Source organism: Vanessa tameamea, chromosome 3 (genome assembly GCF_037043105.1).
Source record: "Vanessa tameamea isolate UH-Manoa-2023 chromosome 3, ilVanTame1 primary haplotype, whole genome shotgun sequence".
Classification (NCBI taxonomy): Eukaryota; Metazoa; Arthropoda; class Insecta; order Lepidoptera; family Nymphalidae; genus Vanessa; species Vanessa tameamea.
Genome location: NC_087311.1, coordinates 13,566,283 through 13,591,872, shown reverse-complemented (window position 1 = coordinate 13,591,872; position 25,590 = coordinate 13,566,283). Strand labels below are relative to the sequence as shown.

Below are 25,590 nucleotides of genomic sequence, written 5' to 3'. Positions count from 1 at the left end.
TCTTAGCAGAGGTCATGAGGTCATAAGTCAGTGATGATACGTGACGAATTCTAATTATTTCGTCGAGATCCTATAGGGCTTGTTTTGATGTTTATTGATTGCGAATCGTGTTTCAACTCTCATGATATTGATATTAACTTTGATTATACACACGAGTCCTTGTTTAGCGGCAATCAAATGTTACGGATACAATAATCGCTCTTGCAATATTGCAGTTAAATTGTTTTATAATAGCGCAAAGGGTGTGCCGTAATTTCTGTTTACCGTCAAACAATACAATTCATATAACTTATTTCAACGACATTGAGAGAAGCTCCTTTCAAACTGAGAGAACACTGTACTAAGAAATCGGAAATCCTTGCGTGTCTTCAAAATGTAGCGATGTTTATTTCGTCCGGTCTATGTCCATATTTTTCTGATTTTAAATTTATTAAGATAGTTTTTTATTTTTTGTAATATCATGTCTTGTTATAATCTATAAGATGATTTATTAAACTATAAGATATAGAGACTCGACTTTCGGAGAAGATTTTCGTGTAGGGGAAACTACGAAAAGGTTTAGCTATATTTTTATTTTAAGAGGGCACTCAATACGATCCGTTCAGATTTAATCGTCATTTACCTCAGAATAAAAAGACGAATAGATATTTGAAAATTTTTGGAATTTCACAGACCAAAAAATATTTGCATATAACATAGTATAGAGATATAAATATTAAATTTAATAAAGTATATTTTATTTCTAAAAGAACGCCGTTTCTTCAATTATATATTTTTTCTTTTAATTACATTTCTGCTCCGGTTAATAGTTCCGGGAATAAAAGATATTTCGCGAATATTAATATTTAAATACAAAGGAGCTATTAAAATGAGGATCAACTAGAGATTATTCCCCGCAGTGTAACTATGCGTCTTTTATGCTTTCTGTATTCTTTGAGAAGACTTTTCAAGCGTATTTTGCTGTACGGAGTGCGATATATATTCACGTAGAAAAGTGGTAGAAAACGCTTCAGGGGATCTGGCCTGTTTCCTTATCTCATTTGCGTGAAACATACATATCATGCAAGGGAATGGTGGAGTGGGATTTAGTCGGAGAGAGTAAATAAAGGTAATACAAATACAAGTTTACGTTTAAAAGGAATGAGGAATTACTATTTATCTGGTGCGCTGTCTGATCTTGTAATGTTAAGTTTGCGTAAAGGTCATAGAACGTTCGAGTACTTTGGACGAAGTTTAGTATATCTTAAAAGTAAAGAAGCATATTAATAATATATTAAAATAAACATCGTTTCTAAGTGATACAAAGACAGCTAAAATACTTGCAATTATGTAAAGTACTTATGAAGGGGAAGCCTTGTGTTTATGTATAGGTAAAGATTGTGTACGAAACGTTTTGCAGTTATGTGCAAAACCGGAAAACTTTTGACAACTTTTGCGACGAAACTGGGAATATCAAGATCATTGGCTATTTGACAATTCTGCTTTTAAGGTGTACATACATATACAACTTTTTTAATTAGTTTAGAGATTTATTCAAGCTTTAAGAGAAATAGTAAGTTTAACTTAGTAGTAAATTTTATATGACGTATTCAACACGAATAATTTACTGTCTCTATAAAAAAGTAACAGTCTGTTAATTAACCCCTGCTCGGCTGGGACTATCCACCAAGTTGCTCATTGGTAAGTTTTAGCGCTGTAAGAAATATTAACCACTTCCTACATCGTCAATGCTACCTAACTTGGTTACACTGGCTCACTTTGCTTTCAAACCGGAATACAACATTACTAAGTATAACTGTTTGGCGATAGAATGTGTGATGAGGTACCTACTCAGACGGATTTGCACAAAGGCTTACCACCACTTGAATATGTTCATCAAAATAGTTTTAACAACTTCGTTGAATGTGCCAGTTAAAATTGATTATGTTGTTTCAAACGTTAACTGATATACATGTAGTCTTGGAAGGAAGTTAACGATTATGTTCACGTAACGGCGCATCAAGCGAGATGTGAATGACGTCATGCGAAACTTGAACACCAGGAAGGTGTTTTTCCTTATAGCACTTTACCCAATATTATTTGCGGGTTCCGGTTTTAAATTAACTTGGTTTTGCATGCGGATTCGTTAAGAATTTCTTTTTCAGTATTTTATGTAAATTTAATGTATCAAATGTAATGATCTGTGAAATTTAGTACGAAGCAAATTTTAACTCTAAGGATAGGCAATTTTTTCATGCGAGTTGTCGAAGGATTTTCTTCGCAAACTAAATTCCACGCGAGCGAAACCGTGGGTTCAACTAGTCCAATCAATCGCTCTCTGTACACACAAAATAAAAATACTCTTTATTCGAATAGCCCATAACAAGACATTTTGAATCGTCATTTTACATGAACTTAGTAACTGCAAAACTACCCCCGATTCCAAATGTAGATTTTATTGAGTAAAACCGACAAGAAACTCAGTAGATACTCTTATATAAATAAAACAACAACAAACAAACAAAAAACAAAACGGGCAACACACGTACCTACATAATAATATTATTTTTCTATACATTAATTATAGCTGCATTCTAGAAAATGCGAAATTTAAGACGGTTTCTTATTTTGGGATAGTCATTAGCATTATTAAATTAACACGATTATGATTTATGATGAGCCGAGTTAGCTTAATAGATAGAACACGTAAATCTTAACGGAAAGTTGCGGTTTAAATCCAAACAACTTGAAATGGTACGCGGTGGAATAATCACGAAATATTTGTCCCAAGTTGACCGAAGACAATCGTAGAAGTAAAGCCACAGGTTGAGCTAGCCACAGGTTTTATATACAAGACCAAATTTTCTGTATATTTAGGAAACTTTCATAGAAAACTGAGTATAATTTTTCGTTTTGGCAGATTCATAAGATATTCATACATCAAAAAAATACTTCTTATGAAGATCTTACTTAATACATTACAAACATACATTAGCAGCCTGTAAATTTGCTGCTACTGCTACCACTGCTGGGCTAAGGCCTCCTCTCCCTTTGAGGAGAAGGTTTGAAGCATAATCTACCACGCTGCTCCAATGCTTGTTCGTGGAGTACACATGTGGCAGAATTTCGTTGAAAATAGACACACGCAGGTTTCCTCACGATGTTTTCCTTCACCGTCGAAATGAATTATAAACACAAATTAAGCACATGATGATTCAGTGGTGCCTGCCTGGGTTTGAACTCGAAATCATCGGTTAAGATGCACGCGTTCTAACCACTGGGCCATCTCCGCTCTCCTTACTTAATAAATATTTGAAAATTTTCATTGAAGATATGATAATAACATAGTCGTAATTGGATCGAAAAGTGTTTATTTTACACGAGTTACGTATGTACAAATAATCTTATTACAATCTGTGTACAAGACGGTTCGATACGTACACGAGATAAATAATTATGTACACAAATTCGTATCTATATAAAATATAATAGAACCTGACAAGGATATCGTGATGTCGTCGGAACGGAATAGATTTCGTAATATTTACAGTAATCGCTATCATCCCTTCATGAATAATTTATTTGTAGCTTCGACAGTCAGAGCGCTGTAATTATGTAAGATCCGTCGAAGTGTAATTACAGAGGAGCAATACATCGCTGTAGCCGACGATATTTGATACTGCCGGGGAAAACATGCAAATGAACCGATCTCGAACGGCTTATATACATAGCTTATGATTCGAAATTTAGTTTTATATTACAAAACAGAAGACGCTTGGCGCTCGTGTAACATCGCAGTGAAGCAACTAAACCGAATACAGATTCCCGGTAGTGCGAAACGATGCCTTTTTGTTAATATGTCAAAGATTTCATAAATTTTTGGTAATAGATTTGAATTTTATATTAATTTCAATGTTTTTAGTAACACAAAAGTTCTTTTTTTGTATAATTAATGGAATATTATTACGGATATTTTTTAATGAAATGTTATATTTGTATTTTCATTAAATAAATAATGACTTCATTGTTTTATTAATAAATTTAATGTAAATATATCTTAAGGCTTTTAAAATAATTTTGTAATATATATACGTATGTAGACGAGTTGGGCTATTCTCCTGGCTTATGATGTGAAACGGCGATGTTCCGCTTTTGCATTGCATATTTCACTATTTAAACTGATATTGCCATTTGTATTCCGTATTGAATATATTGTTATTTGGACCAGAAAGTTCTAGAACGTTTCCGATTTTTACGTTTATATTTTTTCTCTAAACGTAAAAAATAACATAATAAACTATTAAGTTATACTTTAAAATGAAATAGTTATAATTCATTGTATTTATAAAATTATAATCAAAATATAATTAATCGAAGGAAACATTCATTAAATTTAATGTGAACACCGTGAAGTAAGGGAAAGTAGGTAACCATAAATGTCATCCTCTCTTTGAAGAAAAATATTGGAGCTTAAACCACCACGCTGCTCCAATGCTAGTTTGGTATATACATATGATTAATTTTAGTTAAAAACAACACGTTATCATTCAATATCGTGCATTAAATAAACTCACAAAAATCTGTGTATTGAGTCTGTAATCTTCGGTTAAAGACACGTGGCCATTGCGGCACTGTGAATGGAATTTCAATCAATTAAAACATTCCATTTACTTTACCGTAGATGTTAGATGAATCCGATACAAAAGCATTCATCCTTTATGTTTGATTAAATCAAGGTAATATAGGTATTCAATTACACCGTCAAACATTACTGGGGTTTGAGATGAGGTCGTGCCTACACTTCGACTACACAATACGTGAATAGAAATCGCATTAAATGAACAGTTGTCTAATGTCAAAGTTCAAAAGTTATTTTTTCTGTCAATATACTTTTCGATTTGTGATATACTTTTTGAACTACATATGTGTAAATTTATATCTAAGCATCTCGTTAATATTACATTGTATTAATTACATAACTACGTCTATACAAATAGTAATACTATCCGTTCGGTCTTCGTACGAATAAAATTCATACAAAGTTACGGCATCAATTTTCCTTTATTAAACTTGAAATCTCCAAAATCCATTCTTAGTGAGCGTCTCTGCCGCAAAAGGAGTAACTATGCTACAAGTCAAACCGACCTTTAGTTTGGAAAATTTCGTGATGAGTATATAACTATATATATAAATTATAATATAATTATCGTCTCAGATGTTTTAAAATACTTTGAGATTTTGCGAATTAAACAATTTAATAAATAAACCGAATTATTTGATATAAGATTGTGTTGTGTAGCTTATATATAGTGGAGTATTGTATTGTATTGTAAATTGAAAAAGTGTAGTTAGTATGAAATTCATTTTCTAAATCAAATTCTATGTAAGAAGAATCTCGAATGTCACCATAGAAATGGAGCGTGTAATGACAGCATTCACTGTAATAAATATAAATTGTATAGGATATATGTATGCATGTCGGCAGTTTTTCGTATGACACACGAAGTGAATTCTTACAGAATCGCACTGCAGGACATAATTATTATAATATATAATTTAATTAAAGTTAAACAGTAGGTACAGAGTTTTATGTTAGATCTTGGTAGAATCTACATTTAGAGCTGGTTCTAGTTTAATATTTTTTATAAAATCACACTACAAAAGAGCTAGTTACAAAGCAGCCTAACTGAATGAGATTTATTTTGATTTTTAGATATTATTAATGAGAACGGCTGAGAGAGAGCTACGGCTGTAAGATCTAGTATCTCTTATACGGAGGGAGTATACAGGGTGTACAACCTCAACGCCCTCTACTCTCTTACGTGTGTTTTGAGCGATTTATATATATAAATTTGTAGTTATAACAATAAGAAATATATCTGGATATATTTATAATTTTTTTTTTTAAAATTATATATCATTTCTGAATTTTGATATTTCAATTAGGGCTTTGTGCAAGCCCGTCTGGGTATGAACCAGCCACTCATCATCTATCCTACCGCTAAACATCAATTGTGTTTATAACTCGTCTCGTGCTCGGCGGTGAAGGAAAACATCGTGAGGAAACCTGCATGTGGCTAATTTCAACGAAATTCTGCCACATGTGTATTCCACCAAGCCGCATTGGAGCAGCGTGGTGGAGTATGCTCCAAACCTTCTCCTCGAAGGGAGAGGAGGCCTTAGCCCAGCAGTGGGAAATTTACAGACTATTAATGATTATGATGATGGAACATCAATACTTAGTAAGGTTGAGTTTCGGTTTGAAGGACGAGTGAGTCGGTTACTACAGACAGGGACAAATGATCTTACTTCCAAAGGTTGGTGAAACTTTGGTGATATTAGGAATATTTAACATTTCTTACGGCGCCAATGAATGGGCAGAGAGTCCGCCACGCGATGTTTTAAAAAAGTTGATACGTTGGAATTAATAAATTTTACTTCTTATAATTTCATTTTATTGATATTTTTATACTACTAGATGGCAACAATGGATTCTAATGACACTCACGCAGGGTAAGCTATGCTATGCTTGAGATAAAATACCGTGAATGCCCTCATCAAGTGTACACGATGTTCTTGACGCATTTCATTTGTTTATTTTCATATCGAATGCCATCACTGTCACGGCTGATTGGTTCTTTTCAATCAGAATCTATGAGCCTTGCGATTTTAATTTCGAATGCCAAGATGGCTTGTCTTTTTAATCTTTCTCCTTAACAAGTGGATTTGGTCATGCAGTTAGATGTTTACTGGTGGTAAATATGGTCGCTATTTCCATGCCTTTGGGCTTATTTCCTAATGAGTAGTATCCGACCGACTTTTTGCCTCGACAGCCAATCTCAGAAACAAGCTATCTGCAGTGTAGTTAAATCGTATGACAGGCATTGTGTGTACACACCCTATTGTTATTTATCCCCTTACATGCATAGTTGAACGGAATGGCACTCGTCGACTTCGAAACGACAACATCATTCTGCTGTCGTGGTTGTTACAGACGGAATTTTTTGACAATAAAAAATAAGTAGCCTTTATTCTAATAGCAGTTTTGTACGCCTTGTAAACTACTCTTTATAGCAACGGGGTCGATTTTATTACCCTGGTTATATGAAGTGGAAAATTACATAAATTTATAATTTTGTATGCTTGAGTGTTAAAATGTGGAACAAGAGTAAATGTGATCATCATATAAATTTTATTCGTTGTCACGTGTGCGTGGTTCCATCATTATTCATAAACATGCATGTCCCGAGCTCAAGCAGACATAATACAGTTAGTGCACTGCAAGGGCTCCGGCGTCCCTTGAATTTATGTTTGCTATGTCAATTACGCGACGCTCGAAGTGCTTTGAAAATTTTGCCCCTTTAAATTTTGTTTTATTCAAGACCAAAGGAGGAGCCTTTGCCACTTTTGAAATACTTATTGCCTTTATTTTTTTAATTTTGCTGTTCCGATTTTTAGAGTATCATAATTGCAGTCGGCGAACGTGCAGCGTGAATGTATCGCGAATTTATGCTTCAAGTTTTAATTAGCCAGGATGGTTCAGTCGATAGAACACGTGGATCGTTATGGAAGGTCTTGAGTTCGAATCGATTAAGAACTATTTAGTATTTATGCTTTGTTTGTGTTTACAATTCATCTTGTGTTTGACGGTGAAGGTAAACATCGTGAGGTAGCCTGCACGCGTGGAATAAAATTCTGCCATATGTTTTTCGTATTCCAAACCACACGTACCAAATTCTCTTAAATGGAAAGTTCCATCCAAGGGAGTGGAATTTTGCTCAGCAGTAGAATAAGAATTGTAACTTTATATGAAAAAAAAAAGTCGAATAATAAGTGCCGAAAATATTGAAAGTAATATAAAGTTGCTAAACCGTAACTCTTAGTGTGAAAACATCGATGAGTTATCGAAAACTGTTCGGCGCTAACGACCCGATGTGTTCGATCGTGCATCTCATTACTTCGATATGAGTTTTCGATAAATGTCGGCTGCAGATAACATAACACTCTAGAATATTGTTACGATGGCGTTTTGGATAAGGACAATTTGCATTTTAAAACATAGGCCTTAACATTATAGCATTACTGAAGTTTATACGTTTTGATATTTATGTGTGAAATTAAGTCGCGTTTCTACAAAATGCAATCTTAATAAGATCGATGAGATTTAAATTTTTATAGATGGAGTATTATATATATATATACTACTAGATAAGCGATCGGGCCAATCTGCCGCTTGATGGTGAGTGGTCACTACTGATGTGACCCTTTGTAACAGGTTAACTAGCTCACTTAACCTTAAAACCGGAACCCAACAATACTAAGAATATCTGTTGCAAGCGGGTGGTACCTATACGTGATTATAGGCGCTAAGTATGAGTATCAATGAATATTAATTAGTTATTAGATAAGCAAAATCTCTTGCGATAGTAGTAATTCCTTATTACGTTTTCATTTCATAATACCGAAATACGCTTACATTCCACGTAATCACACACGATGTGTGTATACACAAGAGTATCCAGTTTTAGTAGTATTCTACTTTTAACACGTAAAACAAGATTTAAAATCGCTAAGCTTATTTGAGTTAAGTATTTTAATTATTTGGATTCGCATATTTATAATAACATTTATCAATAAATCAATAGTGCGCTCATCCTCGACTGTCATAACAATTCTCAACGTAAACAAGAAATAAATTATATTTGATTAGACGTAGAACATAGATGTACAAGAAACACAACAAAGAAATTACTCTTGAAAAATTCCATGGACGCAAAACTATGTTCTTTGTGAAGACGTTTAATGTGGCATTATATTTTTATTAACATACTTATAACAATATAAGTTGGCAGCGTATTATTTTATTAATAATACATAGCATAATAACGTTACGAGCCAGTCTAAGCGTTTAGTTAGTGGCATTTAATAAGTAGATCATCTTGAATGCCAGTAACGATGTGTAGTTGTTAGTGGCTAACTCAGACTTAAAACGTTGTGTTCAATTGACAGCATAATGCGCCTTCGCCCGTCACTCACACACGTTCATATTCATTAGACCTTCCCCCACATGGGGAGCCAGTAATTTCAATCGTACCCTTTCGGCTTGATAAAAAGGAAAAATATTTCATTTGTTTTTTATAAGTAAATGTACAAATAAATTAAGTTATTATGATAAGTTCCTACGGTGTGTCCGTGGGTATGTTTACGTATGTGTGAATGATATATTTATTTAATAATATCGGCAAATATAATTTAAATAAAAATAAATACACTTCAACCTAAATGGGATGAGGATATGAGTGTATTTTTTAATACGTACCTTTAGCCTGAAGGCTTTTAAACACAAGTTGACGAACGGTACCTGCAAAAGAAAAATAGTTTGTTAATCGAAAATAATACCTGTGCTGTTGAATTTTTGCTGTTGAACGGTTTGTCCGCTACAAATCTAATATACTTTTGTTGTAAAAATAGAGCCGATATGTTTCAGTGCAAATAACAATCAGGATAATCTCCGGGTAATACCAATGATGTTCTGTATTCTTAACTTGTATATATGTACATATATGTTACGAAATAAAAGCAGTTGAATAAAAAGCGAAGTATCTGTGTGGAATCCTATTTTAAACTTTTCCTCAACAGTAGAAGAGGATTTTCCTTACTGGACACTGATGGGCTGTAGCTGGAAGTAATTGAAATTATGTGTCAAAGTTTTATATAATATAAACATTTTAAAATACAATTTCAATTGTAATTTCAACTGTACACTCGCTAATTGCATTTTAAAACAATTGTTACAATTACATTGTTACGAATAGCGAAATCAAAATGCAGTATCGTCGTTCGAACAGAATTTCCAGCTTGTGCTCGTAATAATTCTTTAATGAAATTGCGTCACACGCATTTTGATTCCTGTCAGCTTCGTAGGTTCATTTAGCGGTCATTATTCCTGTGCACGACCCGTCGTCCGTCGCACGGCACACATACGTATGTGTTTGTGCATGTAAATCGCTGACGAGGGTGGTGTTTCAGTTCTAGTGATCACTTTTAATTATGCACTTTATGTGTGTGTGTCATTTTATAACGCATCCGCTATAGTTTTAATATGTTTTTGGGAAAATGAAAGGTACTGAATATTGTGATTGTTTTTGGAAATTTCAGAAAGTGAAACTTATTTTTACAATGACAGTCACCGCCATTTTGGATTTTTGTTGATTATTTTTGTACCAAGATATTAACTTGACCATAGATTATAAATTGACAATAGATAATTATTCGTCATTAAAATAAACTCGGAACAAACTGATCTCTTAGCGCATTCATAATTCAATAAAATGTTGTTGTGAAATATATTACAGGTTGACGCATCGCGTACTTGAATCAGGATTCTAATGTCGCAATGTCGTTTTCTTCAAATACGCCTACAAATTATGTAACAATAATTATCGACATAAGCTATTAGCCGAGTGATGTGCATATAGTTGGAAGGATTAATGATTACATTGAATAGCTGGGTGAATGAACTATTTATTCTACTATTTTTTATAATTAAAAGGCATATCAATGTCAAGTAAATAATGACGTCTAATGTCAATTGAAGAAGCGGGACGTCAATGATGATTAAAGACAGCCCAACTGAAGGGAGCGGGTCGTTTTTCATTTACTTTATCCCGGAAATTAAGCAATGTTTCGATTTATTTCTTATTTTAAAATCTTTTACAGACCCGTTTCGATGAGCATTACATTAAAAAAAGAGGGAAGAATTCAAAGGTATTATATTAGGCACATTTATGCGGGATAAAAATAATCTATATGCCATTCCAAGCTGTTAACTATACCTGTGCCAAATTTCATTCAGATCCGATAAACCGTTCTGGTATTATTGAGTAACAGACATCTATCCGATCAAATTTTAGCATTCCAATAGTAGGTATTGACACTAGTTGAAAGAAAATCTAGATGGCGCTGCAATCGAGGGATGCATCGATATGACCTAAATTTTTAATATATGCCGTGTAATTAACTCAAATAAATTGAATTTATAGGAAATATGAATAAATTAGTTTTTTGGGATAAGGTTCAATGCACGTGTGATACGTGTGGGCGACTATTGTCATCATTGTCCCATCGGGTATTCCTCGATCTCAATGACTTGGCGCGTTACCACCTCAAAACCCAGAGTAAAAAGAACCAAATGACCATTTCTAGGAAGGATATATTGTCCTATTCATAATTCCCTCCTGTTGTGTAAGATTGCCTTTTCATCAGATTATAAGATTAAGGGAATAAATATTGTGTGTGAGCATTATAATATGTTCTACACAGTTGGTTATTCTCGGTTAAGAATGACCATTGAGAACATGATCAGTCAGAAGGAATTAGATATAAATGCTATAGCATTATAAAAGTATTAGCTGTTGCCTGCAACATCGTTCGAGTTGTCAAAAAGTTGCTCAAACGACTGACACAGATTCGATATAAATTGTTAAAACTAATTTAGAAACGTTCGCTGGCTAGCACACAACCGTTCACGAATTTTTCATCGCAATACGACGTATGTTTCAGGAACGTAAACGGAAAAAGGAAATATTCATTTTTATATAGCAACACATAACCACAGATAAAAATATTGAGCTAAAGTACAATGCATTCAGCTTGAAATACGCTCATAATTAAATTATCTCTCTGTAATATCAGATGCAACAACTATTTGCAGAGGCAAGTTTCCTATCTTTCTTTGTCCTTCGGTTCCAGCACGCTGTGCGACGACCCGAACTAATTTTCATGCGATATTGAACTTTGCTCCCGCAGACTTTCTGACAAAGTCGGACTTGTTACGAGTTACGAATCACCCTCACTATTATCTCGTTTTCAAAGTTTCGATTCCATTGCGTGATTCAGATTCTGAAGTGGTTTAGAATCGAGTTTTGATTGTGTTGCCAGCATATGTGAAACATTGTTCTTTAGTTACACGTGACACATGTAGCTGTGTCTAGCCTAATTGTCTCGTTGATCTGCTCGTAGTGGTTAGCAAATAGGCGTATAGATCTCTAGATACTAGGTTCGAGTCTTGGGTCGGTCTTCTAAAAGGTGATTGTTTTTTTTGCTTAAGATATTTAGCATGTTTGGTTGATACTGTCTATTTTTTTTCAGACAAAATTAAATCTGGTTTATTTTAAGCAAACACTCTTTATGTTAATATTATGTTAATATACTTTATTGTACAAAAAAAATAATATAACCAATAATTTTATGCGTGTACAATGGGCGGACTTATGGCTAAATAGTGATCTCATCCAGAGAACCCAATCTGAGAGAGATTTTTTAAAACCATCGGCGTACGCGGTGCCGTCATAAACTTACATACAAATATTTACACACTAATACTTATACTTAATACATATATAAATATGTATATGTATTAAGTATAAGTTTACATAATATTGAAACGTGAACATAGAAACAATAACATATTTGAACATAAATTTAAGGTCATTGTGTTAGGACTTGATTTCGTAACAGATTATGTCTGTCATCATATTCAATGATCGAGTATTCGTAAGCTGAATATGTTTGTCTGGAGCTTTGTTCTGACTGCGTATTGAGAAACTCATTGTTAAATGTGAATTGAATTTATGAATGTATTCAATAATTTTATCTTCTAGAAAATTCTTGTATATATAGTCTGTCCGTCTTATCTCTAGTCTGATATCATCTGATCTTCCTCTTATCTGCAGCCTCACACAGTGATAGCTAGCAATTTATTTTAGTATGACATTTCGGCACATAGAAATCAAATAAAGTCATAATATTAATTCAGTTATACACTTAACTTAACTGTTTAAACAATCCATCGATTCGGAAATAAATATCTTATGTGGTAAATGTTGTTTGTGTTAAAAGCGCTGACTTCACAATTTCTTGAAAAATAGTCTTACGTCACATGTGATTTGATGATGACAGTATTATTTCCGACTTCCGTCGTTTATACTTCGAAACGTCCCTTAGCGTTCTCATTTCAAATTCTATCCGTTCTCGTCACACCACACGTCCATCTCAACATTCTCATCTCGTCAGAATGCATTTGCGTTTCACGTGTCACGTTACTATTTATGACGTAGTGATATCAGATTCATTGTTTATGTGTACTGCCAAATTGTATATTTAGTTATGTATATACTTGATATAAAATGTATTTGATCGAAACGAAATTTGAGCGTCTTTTTAGTGTTATATTGTTTTAAATTGAGTAGTAGGTCTCCCTCATGACATTAGTGGGTATGATAATTTTTTTTCACGTAAAATAATAAATAAATATTGGACAACATCACATACATTACTCTGATCCCAATGTAAGTAGCTAAAGCACTTGTGTTAAGGAAAATCAGAAGTAACGACGGTACCACAAACACCCAGACCCAAGACAACATAGAAAACCAATGAACTTTTTCTACATCGACTCGGTCGGGAATCGAACCCGGGACTTCGGAGTGGCGTACCCATGAAAACCGGTGTACACACTACTCGACCACGGAGGTCATCAGATAATTAAGCCCTTAACCAAAATTATATTATTTATTATATTAATTTAATGTTATACCTACCACCGGTCTGGGGAAGGATTCCATCAAGAACCTTCTAGAACCTAAGTAGTAGCTACTTGGGTTTTAGAGGGTTCTATTCTTTAAATAAATTAATATATTACTTATACAAAAATAAAATACTAATTCCACATGTTTTTCTTCTATCTCGATTTAAATTGTTTAATTGGCAAAGCTTAAAGTATTTGTGGGATTTTATTGTAGAAGCGAACTACTAAGTTAGGATTAATTGAGTTTTGTTATATAGAATCTTGGTGAAGCGAGTTTTTTTTAAATTATTTTGTCTGTAAAATGTTTAGTCACTGTTCTACCAAAATAATCAATATTATTGTAGATACACATAATATCATCGTAGATATACTGAACCAACCGGCCATTTTGATATTTTAAACTGTACAACTTAATTTTGCATTTATAACAAAATTAAAGTGTTAATATTAAAATTTATAACGTACTTACTCTGTTTTATAAATATTTAAGTAAAACAAAATACATTTAAGAGTTTTATTCAAATTAAAATTGCATAATTAGAACGTACAAAATTGGACCCAAGTAGATGTTCAACTTTACTTTCTGAACTTCGAACTAGCGACAGAGAAAAGTAAACGACTCAAGTGTTTAAAGCACTGACCATAAAGGTTATAATGCAATAAAGAGCCTTTACGTGTACCACCTGTGTATTTGTGAAACTACATTGTATACAAATAACACTGTCCCACGGCGCAATACATCGCAGAGCACGTTTGCGGGAACAAAACTCAATTAGCGAGTATTACATTTTGCAGTTTTATGCCATTTTAACTGTTGGTATTTTGTACACTAATAACGTTTTCGATTTTAACGCTAAGAGGGGATGCTTTAAGTGAAAATATCATTAAAACTATTTTGTATTTGTCTCTTCATTTTCGTATTTGTTTTGTTGTAATAATTATATAAGAATTTAATAATAATAAGATCGATACCCGATATGCGATGAAAGAACCGCGATGATCACGAATTAGAGACAAATCTTTTTTTTTTTGGCATTGGTTGGCGGACGAGCATATGGGCCATCTGATGGTAAGTGGTCATCACCGCCCATAGACAAAGGCGCTGTAAGAAAACCATTCCTTACATCACCTATGCGCCACCAACCTCGGGAACTAAGATGTTATGTCCCTTGTGCCTGTGATTACACTGGCTCACTCACCCTTTTAACCGGAACACAACAATACAGAGTACTGTTATTTAGCGGTAGAATATCTGATGCGTGGGTGGTACCTACCCAGACGGGTTTGCAGAAAGTCCTATCACCAAGTATCAAGTATAAAATTGACGTTTTAAGCCCGGGTAAACACATCTGAATGTTTCATAATCTTGATATGTGTTTACAATTAATCTCCTGCTCGACAGTTACGGATTTGAACCGGCACCTGCAACCTATAATGAAGCTATGTGGTGGAATAAGCTCCAAACCTAAGCCCAGTAGTGGGACATTTATAGACTGTCAGTTTACTTCACTTTTTTAATGAGAAGCCATCTTAATACTAGTACATAAGGTCGTCACGTAATCGTGTCGAAATGTTCATTTAACATCGAATAATTTTCTGAGTTTTATTTAATAAGAAGCAATTTTGTTAAGCAAACGTTCAAATCGGAGTTAAATAGTAATTAATTTTATTATTCATGGAATATAAACAAAATGAATGTGAACGATCTATTGAGCAGTAAAGTCGTTGGTCGTTGGACGAAGCCAAAGAAATTACTTTGAACGTTAACACCGACTTGATTGCTCTCAGAGTGTAGTTTCCGGGATTCACTTTATCAAAAGACCGTATTTAGTGATGTGCTCATTCTGAATCATATGAATTTTCGATGTTTAATTAATATTTTGATAAACCGTCACTATTTATTTCCATTATGATTTATTTTAAATTTATTAAAATATTCACTTGTTCTTCCAAAGACAGTTGTCACCGAAAAAAGGAAAAAAAGACATATCTGTTTTATGTTTCTTTTTTTAAACATATCTTTGCCCAGCAAAGTTACGCCCCTTGTGGAATTATATTCCATTTTTAAAATTGTATTTTATAATGTGAAAAGTTTTTTTTTTTAACATTAATTATGGCGTTAAATTTTTCAAAGAAAATTATTTGTATCTGTTTATAAACGGCTAAATTATAGCATTATCATTGGCCCAAAATTTGAATCGCAAAGGCAATTTAGGACATATTTAACATATAAGTTTTGTTTCTGATATATTTTTATTAAAAGATAGAATATTTAAATAGCATTTCAACTTACAAGCATAAACTCACAAGTGATGCAAAATAGCAGGGGCCAGTTATCGATTGTATTACTCGAGTCGATTTTAAGGGATTCGCTCCATCACTATCTGTAGTGCCAATCGAAAACATTTCCACCGGTTCAGTGTAAACGTGACTTACTCGTGTTGCCGGCTAAATTATTTGGATTCACGGCAATGAATAGTAAATTGGCTTGGCTTTATTCAGACGGTTTAAAAATTGTTATGAATTCCCAGCTTACCACGTTCCTTCTATTTATGGACAACGCTGAAATATGAAATGTTTACATTAAAATTGAAATTTCGAATCGTTTTATTTGCTTCGTTCATTTTTTTCCACGATTATATTATGCAAGTAAGTGTAATTTTTTCATTGCTTTGTGCTATTTTTATCATTTACGTATTTTTTCATTTTCCTTTCCAAATTTTTCAATAATTGCGCGTTAGATTTTTTTTTAAAGAATCGTCGCAATCATATAATAAAATAATTACTAATATTCCTATTAACCCCTCGTTTTAAGCTTATCACTTGTGTTACGAGTGGGGACAAGTCCAAGGGGTCAGGATCGATCCTGCGACTTTTTACAACGCTAGGCGGCCCGTATACCATGCGCTATTGACGTTTAAATATAGCGTAATATTTGTTTTTTTTTTTTAATATATATATAATGTAATATCGGTTTTGTTGAGTTGTAATAAACAATTTTAAACGAAATACAAAGTAATAATTTCCAAGAACATTATGAGTATAAAGTGAGCTTAGTGGCAAGACAGTGAATTCGTCCAAGGTAAATATTTATCAGCAATCCTTTTTCTGGTTAAGATCATTATGTACCGTTGAATTATACTGTTTAACTTTACAAATTGATCTCATGCTCGGATGAAGTGGTTGAATAAGCTTCAAGTTTTTATTCTCAAGAGGAACGACTTTGTCCAGCGGTGGGAAATCAACTGGCTGTTACCATATAATGATTGATTGCTTTATGCACCTTAGATAATAACTATTGTACATATTTTAATTGAATTTTTTTAACGTTATAAATATTAAAAAAAAAAACAAGCAAAGCGACACAGCGAGAATAAAACCCCGTTCACATATTCCGCTGTTACAATAATAAATTATATAATATATTTTGAAAACAAATTGTTTTATCGCTTCCAGCAAAGTGGATCCTCGAGCGCGCACGTAATTCTTCTCAGTCCGCATACAAACAGCCCCTAAGGAGGCGACAATCCTCTCCGCAAACAATAAAAATATACATAAAAATAAATTTGATACTTCGAAACCGTCGACCGTGAGGAATATGCATTATTTGACTGTACCGCGGACGGCTCGGCTATCAAAACTGTTATTTTCCTTTCCTTATACACATAAATATGTCGTGAAAACGAAAATGGACGTTGTTATAATGTACTTATATGTACTTTACGTAATATCGGGGTTGATACGGACGAGTGGATGAAGGTGGCTGGTTGAAATTTGTGTATCTGTGCCATTATAAGTATATGAATCAAATTATATTATTTCAATGCCTTATTTCTAGTTGTCATAACTCAGTGGTTAGAACACGTGAAAATTAACCGAAGGTAGCGGGTTCAAACTCGGAAATGCATCAAAGTGCTTAAATGTGATTGGTGTTTATAATTCATCTGTTGCGGATTTGCTTGTGTCGGATAAAATTCATTGGACATTTGTATTCATTAATCTAACACTTTAGAGCAGCCCGGTGGAATCAACTCCAGACCATCTCCAGCGGTGAAGAAGTATTTGCCCTTTTCGAATCCTTCTTTTTTATGTTTTTCGTTCGTTCTGTTTATTTTTGTCGACTTTAATTGGTGTATGTGGTTGAAGATGTGCCTCAACATTAGGATGTTAACATTTACACTATATATTTATTAACTAACTGGGATTTATTTCAAAACGGTTGTTAAGAACATGTGATTCCCGTTCTCACGTGTAGTTGTCGTACACGTGATTGAAACTGCGACGCGAAACAAGCTGCATATTCTGGTATAAGTCTTATGTGTTCAGTTCAATATTTAGATACGTATTATTAAAAAAAAAAAACTTGTTTAAGTTTTATTAGATAGATTATTCAGATTATTCAAAAATGATTTCCTTTTGGTATATTAAATACATTAACGAAGGTAAACATTGTTGCCAGTAATCGAAATTCAAATATCGTCAGCTGATGAAACAAGCTAACATTGAGTCGGTAGGTGGAGAAACACGAGGCACGTGTCGAAACTACCAATGCTAAATTGCATCGTATTGCGGCGCAGGCGTCGTCACTAGAATTGGATTGTCTACCGTCTGATAATTCCGATCGTGATATCCGATGATGACATTCGTGATATTCATTGGGATGATCTTACTATAATTTTTTATCGAGCAAAAAGTTTTAATTACGAACACAAAAAAGTATTCCATGCACTGATGGGTTTGAAATTGCTATTTGCAATATGGTTCGCGAAGTATTGACGTGGCTGGCACGAGATGAACGGCTGATGTAAAACTTTTCGATCTAAATTTATTGTTATTGAAATAATGTAAATATATAATTAATTATAATTAGAATTACTAAGTTAACTGAACCTGCGGTTTTACCCGCGCGAAATTATTAAAATACAAACTCCAATCCCCGTTTTACCCCCTTAGGGGTGGAGTTTCGTAAAAGTTCTTAGCAGATGCCTATAAAGAACCTACCTGCCTAATTTCAAATTTGTAGGTGTTACAGTTTCTGAGATTTTGTGATTAAAGTGGTATTTCGCTTTTATATTTGTATATAGATTATGCATTATTTCATTATATATATATATTTCATATATTTTTTTTATTTCATTTATATACGATACGGTACGGTCTTACCACCAATAAAAGGCGCGCAAATATATGAGTCGCATCAAAAGTCTTACCAAATTTAAATCTAATTAATTTTTGTGTACTTTTGTTGTTGTCTGTCTCAAACAGCCGGAAGCCTAGTGGGTAAAACGAGTGGATCATAACCGGAGATCGCGGATCCAAATCCAGACAAATTTTATTTTAATTTTCTAAATTTATGTTTTCATCCTATGTCCGATGAAATTATTTTCCATGTGAATCAACAAAATCGGAGTCGAGCAACGTGATAAGAAAGCTCCAAACGTTAGGAGGAGCCTTTGCCCAGCTGTGGGGTTCTGTTATTGTTGGGATAACGGTTCATGTATGGTCAACGTCACGGGTTCAAATATATATTGTTATAATTGTTTTATAATTTTTCTGTTATAAACCCCTCTTGACATAAAATTCTGGGTAATAATTACGAATTTACGCAATTATTAAAAATACTATGATCTTTTCTACAAATAAAACTATTTATGGAAACATGCTTTAATCTGTTTTTAATAAAAAATATTTGGCGCGTATAAAGGGTCAGTGTAATTTTTTCCAAACAAGTCTGTTATTTTTGATAACTTGTTAAAATATTTTCATCTGCGAATTCGAATACAAATATCTCATCTGTGAATTCATAGTTACAATGTTGCTCAAATAACCGATTCCGATTCATAATATTTGATGAGTTTTCAAAAAGTTCATTACAATTCATGGCGGTCCTCAAATAAATATTCCTTCGTTTTCATTGGTCAACATTTGTATACATCGTGTTCCAGAGAATTAAATGCTGTTATTTTTTTTTTATGGCAACAAAATTAAATATTAGCCAAAACTTGAATTTATTTATGTAAATAAAAGGCAGCGTCTTTACTGATTACTGACGCTCAGCTTCATTTAATTATTAAAATATATAATGAATTACATAAATAAATACTTCTAGCGGGTGGAGGATTATACCACAGGGAGATCAGGCGGGCGGGGGTCAGGGTGTTAAGTTTAGAAACCGGCGGGTTATCCTAGACGTATTTAGCAGCACTGCATTCTGAATATTGCGAATCACGGAATTCCAGGCCCCCTAATGGTGATTAAAGCATTTTTAAATATAATCACAGGAGCCTAAACGATACTTTTGTTTAGTTTTGTCTCAGTTTATACGAAGTTCTCTTCAAAACGAATGGTGTCTGTGGTGGAATCTTAACCAAAGTTCGACGCTCGACTGTGCCTGATCAACCGCTACGATGACAGACGTCTTAAGTGCCATCCGTCGGAATAATTTCAGTTCCGCTTTGTAACCACCTGATCCTGACTAAATCTTAAGTTTTAAATTTACAGAGGTAAGAAAGCTGCACAGACTTCCTTTTTTTAATAATAAATTTACTAATAATTGTGTACTTAATCAGAAAAAAAAAGTTAAAAAAGTTTACTATAGTATAAATCAGAATATTGTAATGTTTTATGTAGTTCACGATTCATTATTTCTTTATGTGTACGTCAAAATAATGTTTATTTGGTTATGTAATTGTAGTGTTGGGAAATTCAGTATTATATTTGTATTATGACAGAATGGATTAGCGTTATTGAAACGAGTATTGTCTGTATTCAGATACATATTCATAGGAATTTATTTAAGCGTCCTTACGCCTCCAACCTATGAATTTAATTAACGTCGCTTTACGATTACCTCTTTTTTTATACATACATACATATATTTTTTTATACATAATGTATCCGATGATTTAAAAGAGTGAGCAGTCGAATTACTTGATCCATTTGCAAGTGTGCCTTCCAATTTTAATCATGAATTAAATTAATCATGAATAATTAACATAAAAGCAGTCTAAAAATATCTCAATATGGTTTTTAATCTTGACGTAAATCAATTACACATGTAATTTATTATGTATGTATATAATTTATTTATTACATTTAAAACATAAGCATTAAAAATAATAAGATTCGTGTAACCGACCCAAGAATTGATTTAAAATATAGCTGGTAAGTTAATAATCATTACAATTACTGTTTAAATGTAATCATATAAATTAAATTCACTTTACAGTAACACGATATAGTCGTTTATTTATAAATTATAGGTTTTCAGCGCCTTTACACGTGGAGACACGCTCTTATCGAATTATAACTTAATTAATTATCACTATTTGTCAAGTTTAGTAGACACCCGGCTTAGTGTAGCCTTAGAATAATAGTTAGTCCCAAGGTGCGAATTGTTCTTAAGTAATATAATGCATGTGGGAAGCTCTCACGGTATTGCGGGCTCTAACCTAATTGAGTGCGCTTCTTAGAGATAGCGCACTTTGAATTTTGTAAACAATTGCAATAAGCTGGGTTATTACTATTTGTAACGTTCTCTTGATGTGATCTTAACATTAACGAACCAAATGGTACTAGGAAATAAACTAATTAAATGATAGTAATCGGCTCTGCACTCATTATAGTAATGTAACTTTATTATTTTTTTAACTACAACCATGAGCCAGTGTAACTTTGACATAAGGGATTTAACATCTTAGTTATCATGGTTGGTGGCGCATTGGTAAAGTAGGGATTGGTTAAAACTTACGGAGCCAATGTCGACGGACAGTGGTGACCACTTACCATCAGGTCATTTGCACGTCCCCCTACCCATATTATAACAAAATGCTTTTTAAACTTGAACTAACATTTATCAATTTACAATCCAATGTTTTAAAAAAAATTGTGCTAGTGTGTGTGCACTATACACACATTGTCAGCATTATAAAAATAAACTTTATTAAAACGTCTTTTTTAGATTATTATGACGAAGTCTAAAGTTTGGAATGTATATTCCATAGAGAAGTAACAGTAAGGATTACAACAGGCATTCATCTATATTGCTATACCTCCACGTATACTTTATTTATAATTAAGTTTATATATGTACATATATATATAAATACAGAAAGGGGTAGATTCGCCTAGAATAGTTCGTCGTTTTTTCAACCTGTCGCCCTGACCCCCGACTGTCTCCCCGTTCGCTGTGTATTCCTCCCGCGATAAACATTTATTTGTGAAACGAGTATGTAATTTAATTTATCTTTATGTATTTAAGTTTCATTTATTAGTTGCAGTTCCGCGTTAACTAAAACCTTTTTGAGGTGTACCTCTATAGATCTAGATTATCGTTGTGATTTTAAATTTAATGAAATGTAAATATGTGACGAGTCCAACAAAAAAAAATAGTAAGTGTCATTTCTACCATGTGTGAATTGGACATAGAAAACATTTTTTAAAATACAATCAAGTACGATTTTTTTTTTCATATTTTATCGAAAACATAATAAGTATTCACTGGGATGCCTTAGAATGTTATCGAAAAAATACAATAACTATTTCACTGGATTGTGATGCATGAAAAACAAAAAGTAGTATAAAACGTAAATATCACAAGGAAATAGTTACAGCTTTATTTTTCAACCTCGAATGCGGTTAAACACCTTGAAACCTTAAGATTATAATTTTTATTAATGGTAGAAGTCTTCGTCTAGAAACATATATTTTCATAACGTTATTTCACGTACAATAAACGCCACAGTTTCAAATCTCTCTTACTATTCTCACTATTATGTTTAAAATTAATCATGCCAGTATAAACCTGATGTTATATATTCAGTACTTAGAGTTTCCTCATATAATTGACGTTAGGCAAGCGCCCTGCGATGTGAAAAAAGTAAATCTCTATTCTCAAGGCGAGATTAGTTCACGAGAATAGATTTTAAAGCGATTATTGTTACAATTAAAACATGTTTATTCACTAAACATCCTCTGGCATTGTTAATATGTTACGCAAAGCGAATCGAAATCACGATAAACTTCGTTTTAATCTTGCCTTAACTTTGTAATTTATTAATTATATGATAACTAAGTAGTAGATACGTCTTCGAGCGTCGAGCGCGGTGAGCCGTGTTATTTTAGCGATCGAGAATATTTCGTTCCGAGAGGAATATATTTGCACGTTCTGTGTCAACCCACTCGAATGTTTACTTCGTGTTTCACATGAGTGTAGTATTATTTCATTTTTATAAGAACTGACGAATGTTTCTTTGTGTAAGAGATAATCTAAATAGTTTTTTTTTGTCGATTGTATCACGAAATTCCGTACGGTTGACTTTTATTATGAAAAATTACAATCTTTATTGTTATATTTACCATTACTGGCAAGTTGGTTCTACTTTAGTTTTTTCTTTGGCTATTTGCCAGCTAATAAAGTAATAGATTCACTTTGATCGAGTATCTCATACTGGCATTATGAATTTTATTGCCTTTTATAAATTGCGTATCCATTTTAGCTTTTTCAGAGCAAAATTCTAGTTTCATGGTTTTTTTGGTTGTGGTCCGTTAGACATTCTCATTCAAGGAAATATAACTTAATTGCAATTTTGTAACAAGACACACCGATTTTTGTATTAATTATATTCATCTTATTCCTTACACCGCCACTACACTGTCAACTTTGCGATCACAAGAGACATTACAATGACTCACTCAATCATTTAAACTGGGTTACAGAAATACAAAGTATTGACGTTTGCTGCTAGAACAAAAAAAAAATCCTTTCATTATCATTCGATCGATCTTTTTCAGGGCTGGCAACATTCTTTACTGAACTGCTGCTAGTTTTTTTTAAAGAAATACTTATTAATTCAATAAATAAAATTTTATTTTGTAAATTTTAAATTTCGAATGATGACTCGTAACGACTTGGTTTAGTAGGTACCTAGACGCTTGCATAAAGTTGCGAGTCACCGACTAGAATATTGTTATTTTATCATTTACACACCTATTCGCTATAACATCCTGTTCGCATGCGTTTGGTCGCCATTATTTGTATTTAGCACTTAATGCACGTAGGTATTTATTCTGTGGTTATGTACACAAATTAAAATATGTTTACTTTAGTACTTTACTTTAGTGCTTTGTTCAAATATGAGGTTAAAAAAAGGTTTTATAAAATAAAAATAGATTGTAAGAGATTTGCTTACGCGGTTTTAATGTGTTCTATATTTGAATTTACTGTAAAGTATTTTGGGAAAATAAAAAATGTTGTTTATTTATATTTTTTGGTAGAAATACAATATGGCAAGGCAAGAGAACTAGTACGATCTGACTTTATGAGGCAAAGATACGCCCATACAGCCATTAAATTACTATAAGTATGTTTTGTATTTCATAATAGTCCTCAACGTCGAATAACTAGAAATAACATGTCGTTAACAAAACAATGGAAGGATTTCGAAATGTCTTACTTTGAAGGCGAAGTATGCGTGATCAGTTTATTTATGCTCATGAGGATAAATGGAAGCCTGTAAGGGTTTGTCCAGCCATAAGCGCAGTAGCGATTTCATTCAGTTATATATTATACAAAACCCGCGCGTAATTTATAAAACTTTACCTATAGAACCGCTACCACCATTTTGCCCCTTCGAGGGAGCAATTAAAAATAATAGCCTATGTCCTGACTTGGGACTCAATCTATTCGTATAACAAATTTTATTTAAATCGGTTCAGTAGTTTAAGCGTGAACAGGTAACAGACAGAGGTACATTCCCTTTTATACTGTTAGTATAGATAGTACATTAATTCGCAATTATTACAATTTATTCGTTAAATAATAATAAATATTGGACAACATCACATACATACATTACACTGATCCCAATGTAAGTAGCTAAAGCAGTTGTGTTGTGTTGTTATAGAATATCAGAAGTAACGACGGTACCACATACACCCAGACCCAAGACAACATAGAAAACTAATGAACTTTTTCTGCATCGACTCGGCCGGGAATCGGAGTGGCGTACCCATGAAAACCGGTGTACACTACTCGACCACGGAGGTCGTCATTATTAAATATCTTCCGATTTGTTATAAAATTAAGCCTCATAATCCAAAAGGCCGGTCATCTGACACGACCTACGTTATCTACTTTTTCGAGTCACGAGTGTGTAACGGGGTCTACTGTAAACGGAAATGGGATTAGAATACATTGAAATTAAATAACAACGACATCAATGCATTAGTTTAAATGAACGCGATAAAGGTAGATTGATTTATAAACAAAAGTTTGCTTGGTCGGATTTTGATCGTGATCTTTTATTTAAATTATTTTCTCTTTATTCATATAGATGTAAAAATACGTCTGTTACGCAAACGCAACGCTTTCTTATCTACAGGGCGTATACTCCTGTTTTTCTTCAATTATGGACAATGGTTTTCACTTTAAGTAAAGTATTCTTATAAAGCTCTTCTTTAAGACCCTTCAGTTAACTTCAGGGGCCCTCGCTGATCTTAAACAATGGAGGTATTATTGCGTTAAGAAATTACTCCTTTTAGTGACACTTTAAATGATGTTACTACATTTTATTAAATTAAAAAAAGGGGATAGAAGGGAATTTGTCTCAATAGTGTGACCCTCTCTGTCTGTCTGCCATTTATCCGAATTAGATGAAATCCGGTATGAAGCATACTTGAACTCCAAGGAAGGATATTGTTGTTTGTTAGTTAAACATTTACGACTTAAATAAAAAAATTGCATACTCGTTGTCAGGAGTACAGTTAAGGGCATAGAGTAACACCTGATCACAAGTACGGGAGAACCCGCGGGCGATAAGAATACATTTAAATATGTTTTTTAATATAACAGCACATTAACTTTTAATCACAATGGTCGTCAAAATTAATCGAATTATTAATATTTTATATGTATTATAAAAACTGAAATTAATTAAAAATAATTCATAACATTCGAAACGTACAAATAATTTGAGGCAATTACACCAAGGAGGCTTAACCGAAGTTGTAAATTACACAAATGG

The 25,590-nt window shown here is 33.1% G+C and overlaps 1 protein-coding gene across 1 annotated transcript in view; it reads right to left on the bottom strand.

Annotated features, from left to right (window-relative positions):
* Nucleotides 1-9,346, bottom strand: part of LOC113397285 (uncharacterized) — a 39,850-nt gene extending 30,504 nt beyond the window's left edge. The window contains exon 1 of the mRNA XM_026635569.2: nt 9,299-9,346. The gene's annotated coding sequence lies outside the window, so the exon portion shown is untranslated. The remainder of the gene's footprint in view (nt 1-9,298) is intronic.
* Nucleotides 9,347-25,590: the final 16,244 nt, after the last annotated feature.